The sequence below is a fragment of the Mauremys mutica genome, chromosome 1, assembly GCF_020497125.1.
Source record: "Mauremys mutica isolate MM-2020 ecotype Southern chromosome 1, ASM2049712v1, whole genome shotgun sequence".
Taxonomy (NCBI): Eukaryota; Metazoa; Chordata; order Testudines; family Geoemydidae; genus Mauremys; species Mauremys mutica.
In genome coordinates, this window is record NC_059072.1 from 255154369 (window position 1) to 255173273 (window position 18905).

General features: G+C 41.7%; 1 long non-coding RNA gene across 1 annotated transcript in view; it reads left to right on the forward strand.

Annotated features, from left to right (window-relative positions):
- LOC123353044 overlaps window positions 1–18905 on the forward strand; it is a 65908-nt gene that overhangs the window by 10825 nt on the left and 36178 nt on the right. The window contains exon 2 of the long non-coding RNA XR_006574360.1: window positions 16458–16604. This is a non-coding gene — a long non-coding RNA (uncharacterized LOC123353044). The remainder of the gene's footprint in view (window positions 1–16457; window positions 16605–18905) is intronic.

The following is an 18905-nucleotide window of genomic DNA, read 5'->3' on the forward strand; positions in this document are numbered from 1 at the left end:
TCGACCCCCCCTTAGTCTACCTTAGTGTAGACCAGGCCTTAGTCACAAGCTCTCCTGTCCACACATGCCCTCTTTTTTTTCCTAATCTCATCAGCGAGCTAGAGATGGGGGAAGGTATAAGCATGTGGAGTCGGTGGGAGTTTAACTGAGCCCATGAAGGTCAAGCTGTGTTCAGGATGCAGAGTTTACTCTCTTCCTTCTGACCCAGGTTGAATACTTGGGCTGTGGTCTACCTTTCTCTTTTGGGGTCCGTGGCAAAACTCCCATTGACTTCAGGTTGGGCAATTCTCCTTGCCCCATTTTGCTACTACTTTCCTGGGTGCTGGATCAGCCCAAGGTGTCTGAAGTTTTATATAGTGCTGTGTTGTGGGCCTAGATCTTGCTGGGCATGAGAAAACTTGCATAAAGCTTGATTTGAGTGCAAAGTTATTGCACCTTTGTTTACAATTTAGGCTGTGTGCTGGAGACAGTGTTTTCAGTCTAGTTGAGATACGTGGGAACACCCTGAACTGATAAACTTGAAATGTAGATAAGGTGAAGACCTAAGAAATTGTCCTTGCACAAACTGCAAAACTATTGGTCCTTAAACAATCTGTACAATGTTCAACCTAATTAGATTCAAGAAGTGCAGATGTTAGTAGGTAGGAAAAAAGTATATAAACTATGTATTGTGTGATATGATTTGGACCTGTTATCACCCTGTACATCAGTGATAGGCAACCTATGGCACACGTGCCAAAGGCGGCCCGCGAGCTGATTTTCAGTGGCACTCAGACTGCCCAGGTCCTGGCCATCGGTCTGGGGGGCTCTGCATTTTAATTTAATTTTAAATGAAGCTTCTTAACCATTTTAAAAACCTTATCTACTTTACATACAATAATAGTTTAGTTATATATTATAGACTTAGAAAGAGACCTTCTAAAAACGTTAAATGTATTACTGGCACGCGAAACCTTAAATTAGAGTGAATAAATGAAGACTCGGCTCAGCACTTCTGAAAGGTTGCCGACCCCTGCTGTACATAGACCTCCTGCATCTGGTCCTAGCCATTGTGGGCATATAAAGCTGTTACATGCCTAATAAAGTAGCCTGACTAATAAGCTGGAGATGAACTAAGCTTTTGGATCCCAGAGAAGTGGATGACATGTTCTCCCAGAATTGTTTTGGATAAGCCGACTGTAGGGTTAGCACACGTCTGGGCATTGCCTCTTTTTTGAGCTTCTGTCTGGGTGGATTTTTCAAGTAGGAGGAATTGTCTGTTTTTTCAGAGCAGATGCTGCAACTCAGAGCTCTGACTGGTCTGCTTCCTGGTTGGTCCCTCCCCTGAACTGGCAGCTGATTGGTCTATTCCCCTGCAGCCACAGCTGCTAGATCCTGCCCACCCAGGCCCTGGTTCCCAGCCCTGGGGAGGAGGTCCCAGAAGGAGGTGCTGACTGACAGCTGTTGCTGCGTCCTGGGCTTGCGCCAGCCACCGTACCACTGTGACAGGGAGTAACACAACCCCCCACCTCCCGTCAGTACCCCTGCCACAGGTACCCTTCCAGCTCCCACAACTGTACCCCTTCCTCCAGGTCTTTCTCTCCCACACCACCCAACAGTGTCCTCTTTTGGGGAACCTGAAATATGGTAATCCTAGCTGAGTGGAAAAGGTCTCAGAGTGAATCCCAACATCTGGTAACTCTATACATGTTAAATAGTGAGCTGTTATTAAACAAGTCTTCGTCCCTAACTCTTCAAGTTATTTTTTTCCCCTTAATATCATTATGGCAACACTGTAGCTCATAGTAAAAATAGAATGCAAGGAAGTGTCAATTAAAACAAGCTGCCACCCGCATTCTGCTGTGAGCATTTAAGACGGCTGGTTTTTTAATTCTGTGTGCTCATGGGAAGAATTAATATGCTACAAATAAGAGGAAAGCGGTTAATTTGGAAAAATGATTGAGATTTAAAACTGGGTCTGGGATCTTCAATTCAATCTTTACTTAAGCAAAGCTCAGATTAAACCTATGGGGCTTTTTGCCTGAGTAAGAACTAAGCACTGTGGGTTGAGACCCACAGTTTACTATATTCATGTACATAATAAAGTAGGTAAGGGGAAGATGATATCGATGAGGATTGATATAGGTATTTTTTTTCATAGCCAACATGTCTTTGTTGTATAAAATTTAGGGAAAATAGACCTCACGATTCCTTCATTACTCACATTGACTACTGTGGTGACCCTCCGTAGCAGCTGGAGAAAGTAGACCAGGAAATGCTCTACAGATTTAAAAATACAAAACAAACAAACCTGCCACACTGCTCGTAAGGAGGCCAAAACACTGATCCAGGAATGTTAATGACTTGTCTTTGAACAAGAGCAATAGTGAAGTGATGACAAATGTTTTGAGAGGTAATTCAGGATTCCGCTATAGTTTGTTGAATTGACTGTAAGATCATAGGCTGCTCTGGACCTACCCATAAGAAAATAATGAAGTGTTAGTAAACAAAGTCAAAATTCAGCAGTTCCTAGGACCTAGTGACGACAATATTTTTAGATGTCAGATACACATTTAGTCAAAAGAAGATGGGTGGTGTGTGTGTGTGTGTGGGGGGGGGAATGTAATGGGTACTGGCCTTCTAAGGTAGTGCGAGAGGCCAGTTACCCAGTTCCAGGTGTCTGGAATAACCAAAGCAGTTGAGTCCTGGGGAGAAGTTGGTGTCTGGCAGAGGGAAAATACAGGGCCATCCCAGACTATTGTTTCTTTAAGGGTACTGGCGCAGAAGCCTTGCAGCATGTCCAGAGCTCCCTTCTCTCCCAGTCAGCAAAGACAGCTGTCTGGGGTTCTTACACCCACCTGTGAAGGATTAAAGGTGTGTTGTGTTCAAGTGACGAGATGACTCAGGAGGCTCCAAACCCAGTCAGAGGAAGTGCCTCTGAAAGGGATCTGCTGAACGCAGCTCCTGTGGAAAATAAATCAAGTAGCTCACAGTTTCACTCAGAGGACTGAGACCCTTGAGTTGAGGGGCAAGATATGGGCCCGAGAGGCTAGAACTTAAAGCCACAGTCTGTAGAAGGTGAGCTGTGAAACCCTGAATTTAAGGGGCTCTTTTGGGAGACAAATGGTGCTTAATGAATCAGATTCTATGAGATGGAAGAAAATGATTTTAAATACTTGTGCTGTGAGTAAAATATTTCTGGGGACTTAAAGGAAAATGAGGCAGGGTGCCTGCAGGGCCACTCCATGCCACAAGGTGGTGCCCTGAGACAGTGCCAATCTACTGGGGGCATAAGCCTTCAAATATGTAAAGGGACTGTTATAAAGAGGATGGTGAGCAATTGTTCTCCATTCCACCAACAGCAGGGCAAAAAATAATCTGCTTAGTTTGCAATAAGGGAGATTTGGGTTAAATATTAGAACAACTTCCTAACTGTAAAAGGTAGTTAAGCACTGGAACAGGTTACCTAGGAAGGTTGTGGGATTCCTGTCCTTGCAGGTTTTTAAAGAACAAGTTAGACCATCCCTGACAAATGTTTGTCTAGGTGTACTTAATCCTGCCTCCGTGCAGGGTGGGAGGGGTGGCCTGTATGACCTCTTGATATCTCTTCCAACCCTACATTTCTATAATTCTGTAAGAAGAAATAATAGTAGGAATTAGCAGAAAAGGTTTTGAGAATTCAGTGTGAGAATCTCATGTGTAATGGAAAAATCCACTGTAGAAATGTAGAAAATATTTAGTGAACAGCTGGACTGACTGCAGTCAAAATTCATTACAGTTTTAACAGGGGGATAGGTCAGCAGATGCTAACAATGTTTAAGTAGGGATGTGAAAATTAGTATAATCAAGGATTTTTAAAAATATAAACCATCTGGTTAAAGAAGGAGAATTAGAGCATAATTTTAAAATATCAGGAGCTAAATTGAAGGCATAATTAGAGCAAGGGAAAAACTGAATTTTGAATTGCAGACCAATTCCAGCTATCAGCAAAACACATGAGGTTAGCACATGCTGCAGCAGGCTTCCCTTTGGAAAGGGAAGGGCAACACTTCTCTAAAGACTGTGATGCTTCTGATGCCCACTCCCCCATGGGACAGCAGGATTGTGGAAGTAGGCCTCTGGCATCCCACTTATCACCATGATCTGATCTGAGAACAAAACAAATATTGAAATATCAGAATTTCTTGCAGGTCAAAAATTGTGTTTCTATCAGCTCTAGCCCACATACAGAACCACCTGGCCCACTGGAGCTGAGAATTCTGTCCTTGCGCTGACATTTTTCTTGCTGAAGCAAGTCTTTTATTATGGACTTTGCTACTCCCTCTCTCCTCCCATCTCCCCCCCCCCAACTCTTTCCCCCACGAAGACGTGGCCCTAAATGGCACAGAAGTTGGCAACAGCCCAAACACAAATTCTCAGTTTTTAATAACAAAGTGAACGTCTAACATTCTTAATTTACAAAACCAATTGAAAAAGGCAGGTTATTAGCTGACAAAGTGGTACAATAAACACTCTTTTTTTTTTTTTTTAATTAAGACCAATGTGGTCTGATTCCGCTCTCAAAACTGACTTGGGGTATGATGCTGGGAGGGTTGAAACTGGAGCTGGTGAGCTAGAGGACCACAAAAATCTACAGAAAGAATATGGTGATTGTGACTTCCTCTCTGTGAAGATGTGCTAAATCGAAGGGGAATATGGTCAATATGGAAGAGAACTCCATAACTGCAGGATTTACTTAAATTCCAGTTTTGAGGCTCATGAGAAGAGCTTGCATTTTGAATGTATGTGGTTTGGCTATGCCTAGCCAATATGAATCATCTTGTGAAATGTCTGGTCATTAAGGAAGTTATTTCAAACAGGCAGAATCTCGATTTGAGTGTCGAATTGACAGTCTACTATTTATAGTGGGTTGTAAAGCTGCGTGTACTGATCTATTGTTTGTTTGTTACATCAAGTCCTGGAATGGGACCCAAAAAAATGCTACTTTAATATAAATTGTTCTGCTTCACCAGTGTGAATCCAGGATAACTTCACTGAAGCTGATTAAGTTACTTCAGATTTATGCCAGTGGACAGAGCAGAATTTGACTTCCATGCTCTTCTCTTTTAGTGGACATGGCCATATTTGTTGCTGTTTAATGATAGGAGGACAGCGATTTCTTAATTTTTTTGCAACCTTATGGACAAAGATTAATTTGTCGATATAGGTCTCCAATGGATCTTTAAAGGGAATCTAAGTATCCCAATCGCCATCAAAGAAGAGATAGTCATCAATATTTTGTTAGGATATATCATAACCTTATTCCAAAAATCTATATTTTTGGTTTAGTATCCTATAATTAATCAGCATTTATATTTAATTATTTAGACTTATAAAAATATAAAAAGGGCACTCCAGGAGTCCTTGACATTACTTAAAAATATATTCTGACTGCAGCAATCTAAGAGAAACCTTTGGAAATCCACCTCCATTCTTTGAGTTCCTCACTCCTACAATTACAATTATCCCCATTATCAATTGCCAGTGGTGGTGATGGGAGATCAGCTTTGCAGCATTCTCTGGGGGTCCATCATATATGTGCTACTTTTACTAAGGAGTGAATTGCAAAGCCATGGGCCCATTTCCCCACTGCCTATTCTAGTATCTGTCTAGCTAATGCTCATCATTGTGGCATCTAAATGCCTGGGACAATGATACCCTTGAATTATTGGTGCTCTTTAATAATTATTAATATGAACATCTTGTATTGAGTGTCTATCTGTGGCTAGTTAATTTTTTCTTTTTTGCCGCCTCTTTATTTTTCCCATTTCTACCAGATGTGTTTGTATCAGTAATTTGATGTGAAGTGAGGTTATAACTGATGATAACCCACTTTAACAAATGATGACTCACCTCACTGTCTCTAGAGACACAGGATTACTTTTATTTTTATAAATTCCAAATAATCTTGTCTTTTTCCCTTGTGCGAAGTGATATCCCTCGTTGTTCATTCAAAACATCTGTAATTCAATGGGGTGGGGTGGGAGGGGCGGAGGGGAATCTGAAGGAAAAGGATGCATCCTGCTCCAAAACAGAAAATACAGTATTTATCATTTTAAAAAGAACAAAAAAATCTGTAAGTTATGTGGGTTTCTGTGACAGTAATTATCCTTCTATTCAAGAATGAGTAATTACATTATTCTGTGTGCTAAACCCCAGTTATATGGAATGTGTGCATGTGCACATGAGACACGGTTGAACCATAAAAAAATAAAAGCAATGTGCAAAAGTGAAGGTATTTGTTTTGTTGTTGAATTATGGCTGTGGTACATTTTTTTTCATGCCTCACTGTATTTTAACACTGCAGAGAGGAAAAGGAAGGAAGCTGATTATAGAAACACATCTTTCCCATGTACCTGTGGTCACTGTGATACTCTGTACATTTTCACTTTTTTTTAAACAACCTGGACAAACTGCACTATTTGTGGGAACCACGTTAGGTTGGATGAGAAGGATGCTCTTGTGACATTAGTATATAAGAAACACATATTCACCATTGTCCACATGTTTGTATCACGAAAAGACCCTTTTCCTTTTCGTATTTTTGTGTGCAGAAGCTTGGAGCAGTATAAAATGATATTAAGCTCAATCTGCACTAGTTCAAATTCAAACCTCAGAGAGATGAGAGTCTCTGGGCCAAATTCACTGCTATTATACAGTAAATGGTGGTGCAAGTCATACTACTTGGCTGTTTACACTCAACCTGCATCTTGCGCCACTTTGGCATTGGTTGGGTAAAGTAACTTGCATGGCAAAGGGCAGAAGGACACACAACCATCAAACGCCCACTTTATTTTACATTCTCCTATGAGTCACTTAAAGATTACAGTTCTTCAGTGTAGCTTCTGCTGCTGTCACAGAGCTCCTCATGTTTTTTTAAGACAAACCTGGTGTGCTGTTTGTGGGTATTTATGAATGAATAAGGCCATTTCTTCATCCCTATCAAAGACACACCAGCAGTAACTCACTGAGAACCTAGTTCTTTTTAAAGGCATCCTTAAAAAAAAACTAGTTCCAGACTGATCCTTACACTATACCAGGAAAAAAAAATCCCATTCTTGGTACTCTACATCATTATATCTTTCAAGTGAACTATTTGAGTGATTGAAAAAAGTGCCATATAGGGCAGGCTGGAAAATACAAATTCTCATGTGAAATATTTTGAGGTTTCAAAATTTTTCATTCTTTGTTGGGATGAAAATGAGACTTCCAAGAGAGAGAGAAAATAGCCAATAATCCAGTGGTTTGAGCACTCACCTGGGCTATGGAAGATGTGAATCAGGCTGGCACTCCAACCTCTCATTTGACTCACTGACCCACCAGATTGTAGGGTATTCTGGGGTCCTGTCTCCGGTTTTGATCAGAAATTCTATCCTGGACTTGAGAAACGTTCCTGATAAACATTTTTGTCAAAACCCGTAAATGTCTATGAAAACCTTTGGTGCCAATGAATCTGAGTGTCCATAGCCAATCACTACAATGTATGTATGGGCAAATTTATTACAATGTTTCCATATAAGAGTATGGAGGATTTTTTAAAAAATCTGAAATTGGAGGGGGAGTTAAGGTTGTTTGACTAATACCTTGTGATATGAAACTATAATAATACATTTCTGAAGATTTGAAACTTGACACAAATGTTCATTAGTTGAGTGATACTGATTATATGATATTTCGGCTTGTAATAAATTAACAAATATGATAAATTCCTGCTACAAATATGTTTGGCTTTGGATTGTATATTTAATTTTTTTAACTCATTCTAGGCCTTCTAGGGTAGGTATATAAATGTGTCAGAAGTTGAAAGACTTTCAGTATTGGTAAAATAGGAAAATATATATATAATATAACAGTTTGGGACTTCAAGGGCATGGAGAAGTTCTTTGCATTTAAATGTTAGCTTCAAAGGGAACTGGAAAATCTATATCAGGTTTCATTGTGTTTTCCCCACAGCCCTCCATTCTCTTCATCCCTCCTCCCTCTTTTCAGGCCTCAAATAATGACAGTTGCTTTCCTAGTCCAGACAGACCTGATACAGCACTGCTCTAGAAGTTTCCTCACACCTTGTCACATGAGGGGACGTAGTTAAAAGGAAATTGCAGTAACAAGTTAAATCAGTGCGGAGTTGCATTCATTTGGTACAAGAAACATTTTCTGAGTGATCATTCTTACTGGTACATGTAGAATTACTGCAGCATTGTTAACTTGCTATTTCTTACTTAGCTTTTCAGAGCCTGTCAGACACCATGCGAGCCAATATATGTCCGTCTAAGCAATTGCATAGAGTAAAAGACAAAATGAGAAACTCTCTTTTCAGTTTCTAACTTTATAGCAAGTACGAACGTCTAGTTTTGCCTGGTTACTTGTCTGAGTGTAAAACAATGTGTGCACGCTGGATCAAAATCATATTTAACGTAACTCCATTGGCTTCAATTAATAGGGATGTTTGACCTCCAGATAAGTATTCCAGGTACTGAGTATCCAATAACTGATGATTTTTAAGAAAGCTTCTGCTAAAGTGATTTGAATTTAGTGACAGATATGGGGCACAATTCTTAGAGATTAGATAATGTTTTCACCTCTCTTAGCCAGAAGGCGGAGAAGGCCCTGATTCATCATGCCTATTCGCCTTAAGAGCATGTCTTTTGACTTTTGGGATTTAAGCAGGGGCTTAAATTTAAGATTACAAGGCAAGCAGGAGTCTGCATAGATTCATAGATTCTAGGACTGGAGGGGACCTTGAGACGTCATCGAGTCCAGTCCCCTGCCCTCATGGCAGGACCAAATACTGTCTAGACCAGGGGTCGGCAACCGGTGGCTCGCGGCTCGCCAGGGTAAGCACCCTGGCGGGCCGGCCCGGTTTGTTTATCTGCCGCGTCGGCAAGTTCGGCCGATCGCGGCTCCCACTGGCCGCGGTTCGCGGTCCCAGGCCAATGCGGGAGGCAGAAAGTGGCGCGAGCCGAGGGATGTTCTGGCCGCGGCTTCCTGCCTCCCGCATTGGCCTGGGACCGCGAACCACGGCCAGTGGGAGCCGCGATCGGCCGAACTTGCCGACGCGGCAGATAAACAAACCGGGCCGGCCCGCCAGGGTGCTTACCCTGGCGAGCCGCGAGCCACCGGTTGCCGACCCCTGGTCTAGACCTGGTCCATCCCTGATAGACATTTATCTAACCTACTCTTAAATATCTCCAGAGATGGAGATTCCACAACCTCCCTAGGCATTTTATTCCAGTGTTTAACCACCCTGACGGTTAGGAACTTTTTCCTAATGTCCAACCTAAACCTCCCTTGCTGCAGTTTAAGCCCATTGCTTCTTGTTCTATCCTTAGAGGCTAAGATGAACAAGTTTTCTCCCTCCTCCTGATGACACCCTTTTAGATACCTGAAAACTGCTATCATGTACCCTCTCAGTCTTCTCTTTTCCAAACTAAAAAACCCAATTCTTTCAGCCTTCCTTCATAGGTCATGTTCTCTAGACCTTTAATCATTCTTGTTGCTCTTCTCTGGATCCTCTCCAATTTCTCCACATCTTTCTTGAAATACGGTGCCCAGAACTGGACACAATACTCCAGCTGAGGCCTGACACGCGCAGAATAGAGCGGAAGAATGACTTCTCGTGTCTTGCTCACAACACACCTGTTAATGCATCCCAGATTCACGTTTGCTTTTTTTGCAACAGCATCACACTGTTGACTCATATTTAGCTTGTGGTCCACTATAACCCCTAGATCCCTTTCTGCTGTACTCCTTCCTAGATAGTCTCTTCCCATTTTGTATGTGTGAAACTGATTTTTCCTTCCTAAGTGGAGCACTTTGCATTTGTCTTTGTTAAACTTCATCCTGTTTACCTCAGACCATTTCTCCAATTTGTCCAGATCATTTTGAATTATGACCCTGTCCTCCAAAGCAGTTGCAGTCCCTCCCAGTTTGGTATCGTCTGCAAACTTAAGCGTACTTTCTATGCCAATATCTAAGTCGTATAGCTCAGAATAGATTCAATTCTAAAGTTAGGATGGTCTCTTTGCAGAAGTGCCATTGTGCAAAAAGATTCTAATTGCTTGCCCATCAAGGGGTCACTGATGTATAAGGACCCAGGTTCTTATTAAAGAGACCGTGTGGTTTAAACCACTTTCTTCTGACTGGCAGCTAGAGCTTGGAGGTTCCTTTGTACTGCAGAACCGCTGTGCAAAAGAAGGGGTTGATGCTCAGGCTCTCATTTGAAGACCACATGATCCTTGGGGAGAAGTTTTTAGTTAGAGGGGTTTCCCAGGTGGAGAGCTCATGAACTGGGGTGTGAAGAGAAGGACTTTTATTAAGCTGTTGTTTGCTTTGGTGTGAGATCCTTAAGAGACTGAGGCCAAAGATGGCTATTTTGGGGATAGGCAGTGGTGTCTTACCTGGGTTTCTGCAAAAGGGAGCTGCCCTTGTGCAGTTTACTGCCTCTGTTCAAGGAAATATACATTTTGTACATAAATTATGCTAGGAAAATATCCTGATCTTGTTACTGATTTCTGCTCTAAACAGGGAGTTGACATTCAAGGCCCCCAGATCTCCTACCACTCAGGAAAGGGGCAACATGCTGGTAAGTTGACAAAGAGACAGATGCATCTAAGGATGACCTGACCCTGTTTTTAAACATGCATTTTAAGAAAAATTACCATACTTCTTCTTTAAAAATTGCAAGTTCAGGTTCCAGAGATGCCATTTCGCCATACTGTGTATCTGGAGGATCCCTTGGTTGTTGGCCTCACACCTTCTTTGCACTACGTGTATCATTGATGTGAGCAAGAGAAAGTTATTGGATGCAGAGATGACCATTTGCTAACCAGTTTTCTTTCTGTATTACTCCAAGTCTTGCACTTCACAGATACAGAAAACTCTGGCTCCGTGGGGAGGTAGTGCTAAAGTAAAGCTTATTCTTAAAGGCCTCGATACCCTCTCTCATTACAGAGCTAGCATTGTCCTAACACTAGCAGTGTAGCAGTGCACTATACTTTGTTCCTGCTGAAGATGCTTGTATGTATATGGTGGAGGGGGGGGAGAGGGGAGCGAATAGGGGTACAGGTCACCCCTGCCCATTGTTCGTTGACTTTGCTTTCAGATTATTTCAAAGAGAGGTTAATAAAGGCTGTTTTTATTTGAGTGAACCTTGCTTTCTGTGATCCTTTTCTGATAATATCATTTGTTTTTCAGTCTCACACTCACGTTGTGGAGTGAGGGTCCCTCTGGACCTCCTTGACTTTGTATTCTAACTGGCAGTAAATATCTCAGCTCCCTCCCTTGTCACTTGATCTGGAATGAAAGAAATCTGGGGGCAGAAATGATTATTCTGAGGAAGACAGGATGTGTACTGTACGGTCTGTCCTTATTTGGCCTTACAATGAAGCACTAGACTCAAGCGCTGTTTTATTATGCCGGTTAAAAATGTCTCTTAATGCTCAGCCCGTGATTCTGCTGCAAATGGCTGGCTCCAAAACAACCCCGTGTGATGGAGAATATAAAGATACAATTACGTTCCATCAAGCTTTGAAATGAAACCTCTGTGCCAAACCCAGTGCAATATTTGGTTTGCCTGCAAATAAATAAATAAATAAATCCTGTCTTCTATAATTGATTGGGGGTGTAATGAAATATGTTTAATTTGATAGAGAGTCCCTGATAAGACATTATAGGGGTAGGCTGTTGATGTTTGCTAGCTGGCATTTGATCAGACCAACACGATAAAATCAGTGCACATTTTAAGTTGACTTGTAATTGACTGTAGAGGAAAGGTAAAAAGTGAACTCCTCTGTAACCCTGAGATTCTGTTCTCCACATCCAGCCAGAACATAATATAGCTACACTGGCTTGTCGGCCTGTGGGGTTTAAATAGTGTCTGCAATCTGGTGCCATGCTGATTTACTAATCCTTGATCTTAGCTGAACATGATCACAGTCTCTGCTTCTGTTCATAAGGGATAGGCTTACTGTTAATTGACAGGCTTTGGCGTCTTACCAAAAGAACTGCAATGTAGAGAAGAAGGAACTAATACTGGAGCCGAGGATGTTTCAGACAAGTTAATTTGGGGGGAAAAATCTATTCTGGTAGATATTTATGCCAAAAAATAGTTTTCTGTTTTGTTAAAACTACAGTATGTGATTTGCATTTTAACATGTAACTAATAAACAAAATAATCTGAAATGTGGCTGCACGGTAATTAAGTCACGGCATTTGGAATCTTCCCAGACACTCTGCTTTTTGTTTGTTTAATTATTGTGTGAACTTTCGTGTTTGGGTCTCCCCACAGAAACTTGCATGTGTGTGCATACACAGTCACACAGGCACACAACCTCACATGTTCAGTCCCCATATTGCCAAGGGATTTCTCAAGTTGTAGTGCTGTGTGCCATTTTGTCCAGCATGTTTGACATGTGATAGGTACTTCTCTGCCTTTTAACGTTTGCCTGAAAGATTCAAGCTAGTTTTTATTTTATCCAGATCCACTCTAGCCCCTGGTTTTGACCTGCTCTCGTAACTCTGTGAACCTGAATCAAACTTAGAATAAGTGATATTTGAGGGTATGATGGGACTTAACCTCCATCACCTGGTATGCTAGGGAAAGAACCCCAATGAGTTATGCTCTGCACCTGGAGTGTGATTAATTAATTGCCTGCTGGCCAGAGGAGGTGGAACCATGGAGACTGCTCACTTAGGAGGAACTGCAAAAAAGAAAGGTCTTGCTGACAGAGAGGAGCCTGGGTTGAGGTACAACAGGGGGAGCATGTTATGGGAGCAGTGAATGCTCCAGGTATGGTGAACAAGGAAACTATAGAGAAGCTGAAGTGGGGTGGAAGGGCTAAGAGTTTGAAGACTTGTTTGAATTTTTATTTGGACTTGTGCTACCCCTGAACGGGTTTGGACTTCTATGGGACTTGGCCAAAGGGCAAACCCCGGAGCACCCAGAGGGGGAATTGGATGGAGAGAGGTTGTTGCAGGTCTGTGGGAGAGCCAGGCAGGGGAACATTGGACACAGTTCCCTATAATACCATGTCCAGGCATGCGGGGGGGAGTCCTAGAGATGAGAACACTTGCATACAGTGGGCAAGTTGAGGATCTCTTCAGACACATATCCTTAGGTCCATAGGCAAAATAAGCCAAATTCTGGTCCCTACAGTCCTTATGCTGCCCAAGTTAAATGCACAGGGGCAGAGTCCTGTGGGGTTCAAGAGAGATGGAATCCCCTATCAGGGAAATTTATTGCAGACTTATGTCTGCATCATAACTTAGAGGCTTGTCTGTTTTGCACTGTCCTTGCTTCCATACTGAGTGCTGGGACAATTAGATCACTAATCCTACCTTACAGGATCATAGTGTTGCAGGATGCATGGACCCATTTTCCCATGCTCCCTAATTCCTGTGCCTGAGAACTGCTCCAGTCTCACTGCCTAGGGGGTGATGTGTGTCATGGGTGGAGCAGAGGCAAGAGGGAAAATTTGTGCAAATGAGCACAGGTGCCTTGTGCTTGCAGTTTGCACACAGACATAGCAATTATTTTCTAAATTCTAATGGGACCCGATTACTGTAATGAGCTAAACTCCTAGCAGTGCAAGAAATCGCTGACCATGTACTTCAGATATTCATGTGAATATATGAGTCAGCAAACAAAGGGAAAAACCCCACCATCCTTCTGCCCCACCCTGCATTCTTAATTCTTCCTCTGGACTTCTCAGGTCATTCTGGAGTCTGCAATATCAGGATCTAAAAAGGAAATGGAAACATACACCTGCTTAACTTTATGCACATAGTTAGTCTCACTGAGGTCAATGGGATTAACTCACAGGAGTAAAAGTGCACGGGCTAGTATTTGCACAGCTAAAGGCCTCAGATTGTAAACTCCCTGGAACACAGGTTGCCTCCATTTTGTCTTGTGCAGCTCCAAACACATTGTGAGCATGTAACGGTAGTAATAGACTATCGCCACTGATCATTCTAAAATTAAGGCAGTGTATGATATAACTGAAATGATGGTATTCTTTAAGCAAGACAGCACTTCTATCTCTACCGCCTTTCATTTCAGAAAAACCAGACTTAATTGCTATACTCAGTGATACTTTTTCAGTTGCAAAAGGGGCTACCAGGATTTTAAAGAGGGTCCTCGCTACAGGCATTCACACTGCTATTAAATATATTAGAAAACACTTAAGGATGTTCAGCCAGTAGGATTCCTCTATTAGCTAAACATTCAGACCACTATAATTTAGCATACAGTGGTCCATGCAGTGAGAACTGTTTTACTGGATTGTTTCATGGTATCCTCCAACTGAGGCGAGACAAATATTCCATGAGGATTTTAGGGACATAGTGTGATAGGCCTTTGCACTGATGTGAAAGGGGGGAGCATGCCAGGAGCCTTTCTTCCTGTTGTGCAACTTTCATACCTTGCTGGGGGTGGGAGGGAGGCGTGTGTACCTATCCGTGATTTACCCATGTCACAGATAACTCAGAGCTTGCAGAAATCCATCCATGCACAGCTGGGAATGAAATCTAATGGAGAGATTCTGCATTGGGCCCCTTAGAAGTTCAGAACAAAACTCTCAGGCCAGCGGGAGGAAGAGGCTATGGTGGATTAAAGCCATTGCTTGTGCCTCCTACTCTGGGCTGCTCTGGGGGCTGGAGTGGGCCCCCCTAGCTGCTGAAGTTACAGCAGCCTCCCAAGCCTGTCTTATGGGCTCAGCACTGCCTGGAATCTCAGCAGTGGTGTGATCCTGACCTGATGCACCACAGCGGTGGCCTGTGTCGGGGCTTGTGATTAGTCACAAAGTTGCTTCCAGAAGACCAGCCCTGCAGTTCCTGTGCCTGGGGCCCACAAGACAGGTCTGGGAGGCTCAACACAGAATCTCTCCACCAGATTTTGTTCCCAGCTCTGTATGATGGATTTGTGCAAGCTCTCAGTTGGCTTGCTTACTGGCTATTCCTGCCAAGCACGTCCCTGTGAAAAGGATCGCTATTTCACCATCGCCTGGTAAAATTTTTAAAGGGTGATATAAACATGAATGGTCGCATCTGGGAGACTCCTCTTCTTTGGAACTTGCATGTGGTGTTAACGAAAGTCATAGAAGAGCTTTTTGAGCCCTTAGCAGATTGCTCTCTCTCCTTTCATGATGGTCTAATTGTTCCTGGATGAGGTATTGACTACTAAGATCTCAGAATTGGTGGATTTATACTATATTCCACAAAGACAAAGTGGTACTTAGATCACATCCTAAATTGTATTCTATTTTCATGTCAGCCAGTCTGCATCATTGTCTGTGGTTTTACCCAAAGCCTCATAGTCTCCTTGGGGAGACAAGGACATGCAACCCTGGATGTTAAAGGGATTTTGGCTACTATGTAGACAGGATTAAGCTGTTGATAAAATTAAACAGACAATTTGTGGCCTTTTGAGAAAATGTAAGATGTTAGGCTACCCTCTGCTCGAAGACTGTGCATTCAGTCATATTATGAACTAATAATACCATTGGTGAATTGGAATAACTTAATTAGCTTGTCCCGAATAAGAGAAATAACTACTGGTTTAACTTTACAAGTTCAGATGTCTATGTCCAAAGTGTGTGTATGACACACACGCACACATTATTGAAATTTGTGGGGATAGTGGTTTTCTGGGAAGCAGAAAAAAATTGCGGGTGAGGGGGAAATGGACATAATTTAAAAAACGGAGCACATTTTCTCTAAAAGTTAGGGAAGTTTTTAATTAAATTTCATGGAAATTCCATTAGCCCCAGAAAGTTATTGTGCCCAATTTGAAGACAATATTCATCCATTATAGTGTGAAACAGAGAGGTGTATAGTCCTGGTTTAATTATAAATCCTATTACAACCTCCTCTGGAGTTGCTACCAACCCCTTCATAATATACTTGTCAGACTTGATTTTAAGGAATACTGGTTGATAAGTTTACTGTAAATGCTTTATAAATGTGAAAATGTTTTATAAATAGCAGTGTATTTATAGTGACCTTTGACTAATGTTAGTAAATGTTCCCTACAATTAAATAGCTTACTAATAATTCAGGGGAGGGGCCCGGGGGGCATCAAAAGATGCCTTTAAAAAGTCTTAAGTTACAGCTGAGAAGATGTGTTTAAAGACAGCCTGGGGGGGGGGGGAGGGGAGGAAAGTATTGTGGTGAGAATGTATTTAGAAAGCTCAAAAGGGTGTGCTCTGTGAAGGTATTGATAGGCAGTCCGTCCTTTTTTCAAGTCTTATCTTCAGGGTAGCAGAGCTCAAATGTGCCAAACACTTCTCATGTTCGACACTGATTACATCTGTGCAATTTTCTCTGAGATTTATGTCCGGTGTAAATGAAAGCAGTGGGCATTCGATCTTTTTGTCTCGTAATATTTAACATATTTGTTAGATTAACTGATTGCTTAAATGTTTTTATTCTTATCACATCTGCAGTGACAAAACTTCACTGATCAACAAAAGGGTGCTGGCTGGACTGATAACAAAGTGGCTGCTGCCTTGTGCGAGAGATGCATGTTCAGGAGGGACCTCAGGAGTCTTGCTACCAAGGCCAGTAAAGAGGAGAACATGTGCACTCCACAGGTAATGTTCTTGGCCTCAAGGAGGAGGGCAATGATATTAACTCTGAGGCTTTATAAGGATGGTCAGACAACCCTTCCCCCTCTTACCTCTTTGATACTTGACTTAGGGAGCTAGTACAGAAATGGTGAAGGCATCTGCAGAAGGGCTGACAAGGGAAGTTTTGACTGGGAAAATTTGTGCTGGAGAGTGACTGTCGCACCTTGCGAGAGAGGACAGGCTGAATTTTGCTCGTGCTTATTTACCGTGCGAAAGTTGGCAACTGTGTTGTGAGGCCTGGTCAGGCTACTTTCATCCTTGGATGGCAGATCTTCGAGAAACACCTCGGTGTTGAATGAAGAAGTACTTGTGATTCATTAGGAGCCACTCTTCTCTCTGAATCAGCACGGTGCTCCTGGGGATCTCATTTTATAGAAGAGATGCATATCTGAGACCCTGCCCATGTGTGGCCATTAAAGACCCTAACCTATTGTGCAGTATTACTGTATGCAATTCATTAGCTTCCAGCCAAGTGTTGGTTGAAGTGATTCTTACATACCTTTGGGGTATTCTGAGGCTGAATGAAATGACCTATTTCATTCCTGAGATTCTAATCTAAGAAGTGAGAAATGTAAGGAGGATGGGGGTGGGGAGGAAAGTGGGGAGGAAAATGGAGACTATCAGCTATAGATATTTATGTATCTATTTCATTTTCTTATTTTTTTAGTGTAATAAATAAATATTGGCTTTCCACAGTTGCCCCTGAGCGAAGCCGCTAAATACTGGTTCATTTCATGTCGGTATTGCAGCAGAAAAAGGTCTTAAGAAATTATTTGAAGGCAAAAAGGGCAGTAGCCTTATTGATCATTTCAAAGAGGGTATTCCATAGCAAAGGTTGATGTGGAAGAAAAAGCAGACACTTGTGGGAGGAAGGGAGAGGAAGCTGTTCAAGGTTGGCCTCCTGGCATGATGGGGGAGAGGGCAATGTGATAAGACAATACTGGTTAAGTAGGATGGGGACACATAATTAAGGACCATAAAGGTTAAGACAAAAAACTTGAGCTTGAGAGAGTGGAAGAGGGGGAGCCAGTGGGCAATTTCAAATGGGAATGATATGGTCAGAATGATGGGCCAGGAAGATTATTTTAGCAGCTCTTAGAAAAATTTGGCTCAAGATTACTATTTTAAAGTCATACTATTCAATATTCTGATCACTGGTTCATGATCTTCTGGCATTTCCACAAAGTTTACAATGTCATCTTCATACTCCTGATATTCTCCCTTGATTGTAATGCTTTCTTCTGTCTATTCAAGATGTGTGATATTCTTCAACAAAGAGGATGAGTTTTGGAGAGACAATAATTAGCCCACTTAACTGCATGCGTCAACATTCTCTCTGCATTTCAAATATTTATTTATAATGTGGCTGGTTTCAGTATGTGTAAAGAATGTAGAATTTGTGCAGGCACTCCACAGTAACTGAAGCATACTTCAGTCTTCCTGTCAAACTTGAATGTAACTGTCCCATTTATTATGATGTGGGTTATATTATGTTGTTGCATATAATGAACTTTCTCATCCAAAAAAATTAAACTTGATTTTTAAACTCTATAAATGTTAGAGTGCTTACATTTTGTAATGGCTGAATCCATCTTTTTTAAAAAATCTGGTGGGGGACCACAAACTGAGAACCATATTGCTAGCAAACTGGGATTGAGAGCTTTCAAAGTACTCATTTTAAATCTCTTAACTTCTTCCTTTTTAAAGGTCATAAGAAATAGCATTAAGAAAAGCTGAACTTCAAACATTGCTTTTGAGAGAATAAATGATAAACTGTATATTGTACCTGATTCTGCAAACCTTTGTTCATATTAGTAACCCATTGACTTCAAGATAATAAAGATTGATCCAAGACTATTGACTTTAATTGAACCCTGCATGTGAGTAAGCTCTGTTCAGGTGATTAAGGGTTTGCAGGAACTGGCCATTACTATTGTTAGATCATATTCAGAAACCTTTACTGAGGCAAACTTCTTTTGACTTTCTTGCAGAAGCAAATTCATATGAATTCAGGAAAATTGAAGAAGAATATCAGAATTTGTGCCAGTATTATGAAAATAAGATCTCACGTTTTGCTGTTTTTTCATGTGATGGACATAAACATATGTACTAGAAAAGAAATGTAATTTCATATATGTAATTAGTTGAAGGTCAGAAAATGCCTGCAGAATAGGTGAAATTCTAAAGCACCAGGACTGCACACATTCCAGGAAAGGGGAAAGATTCGGGCCAGAAGGAATGAAATTTTTAAAAATGCAAAATCAC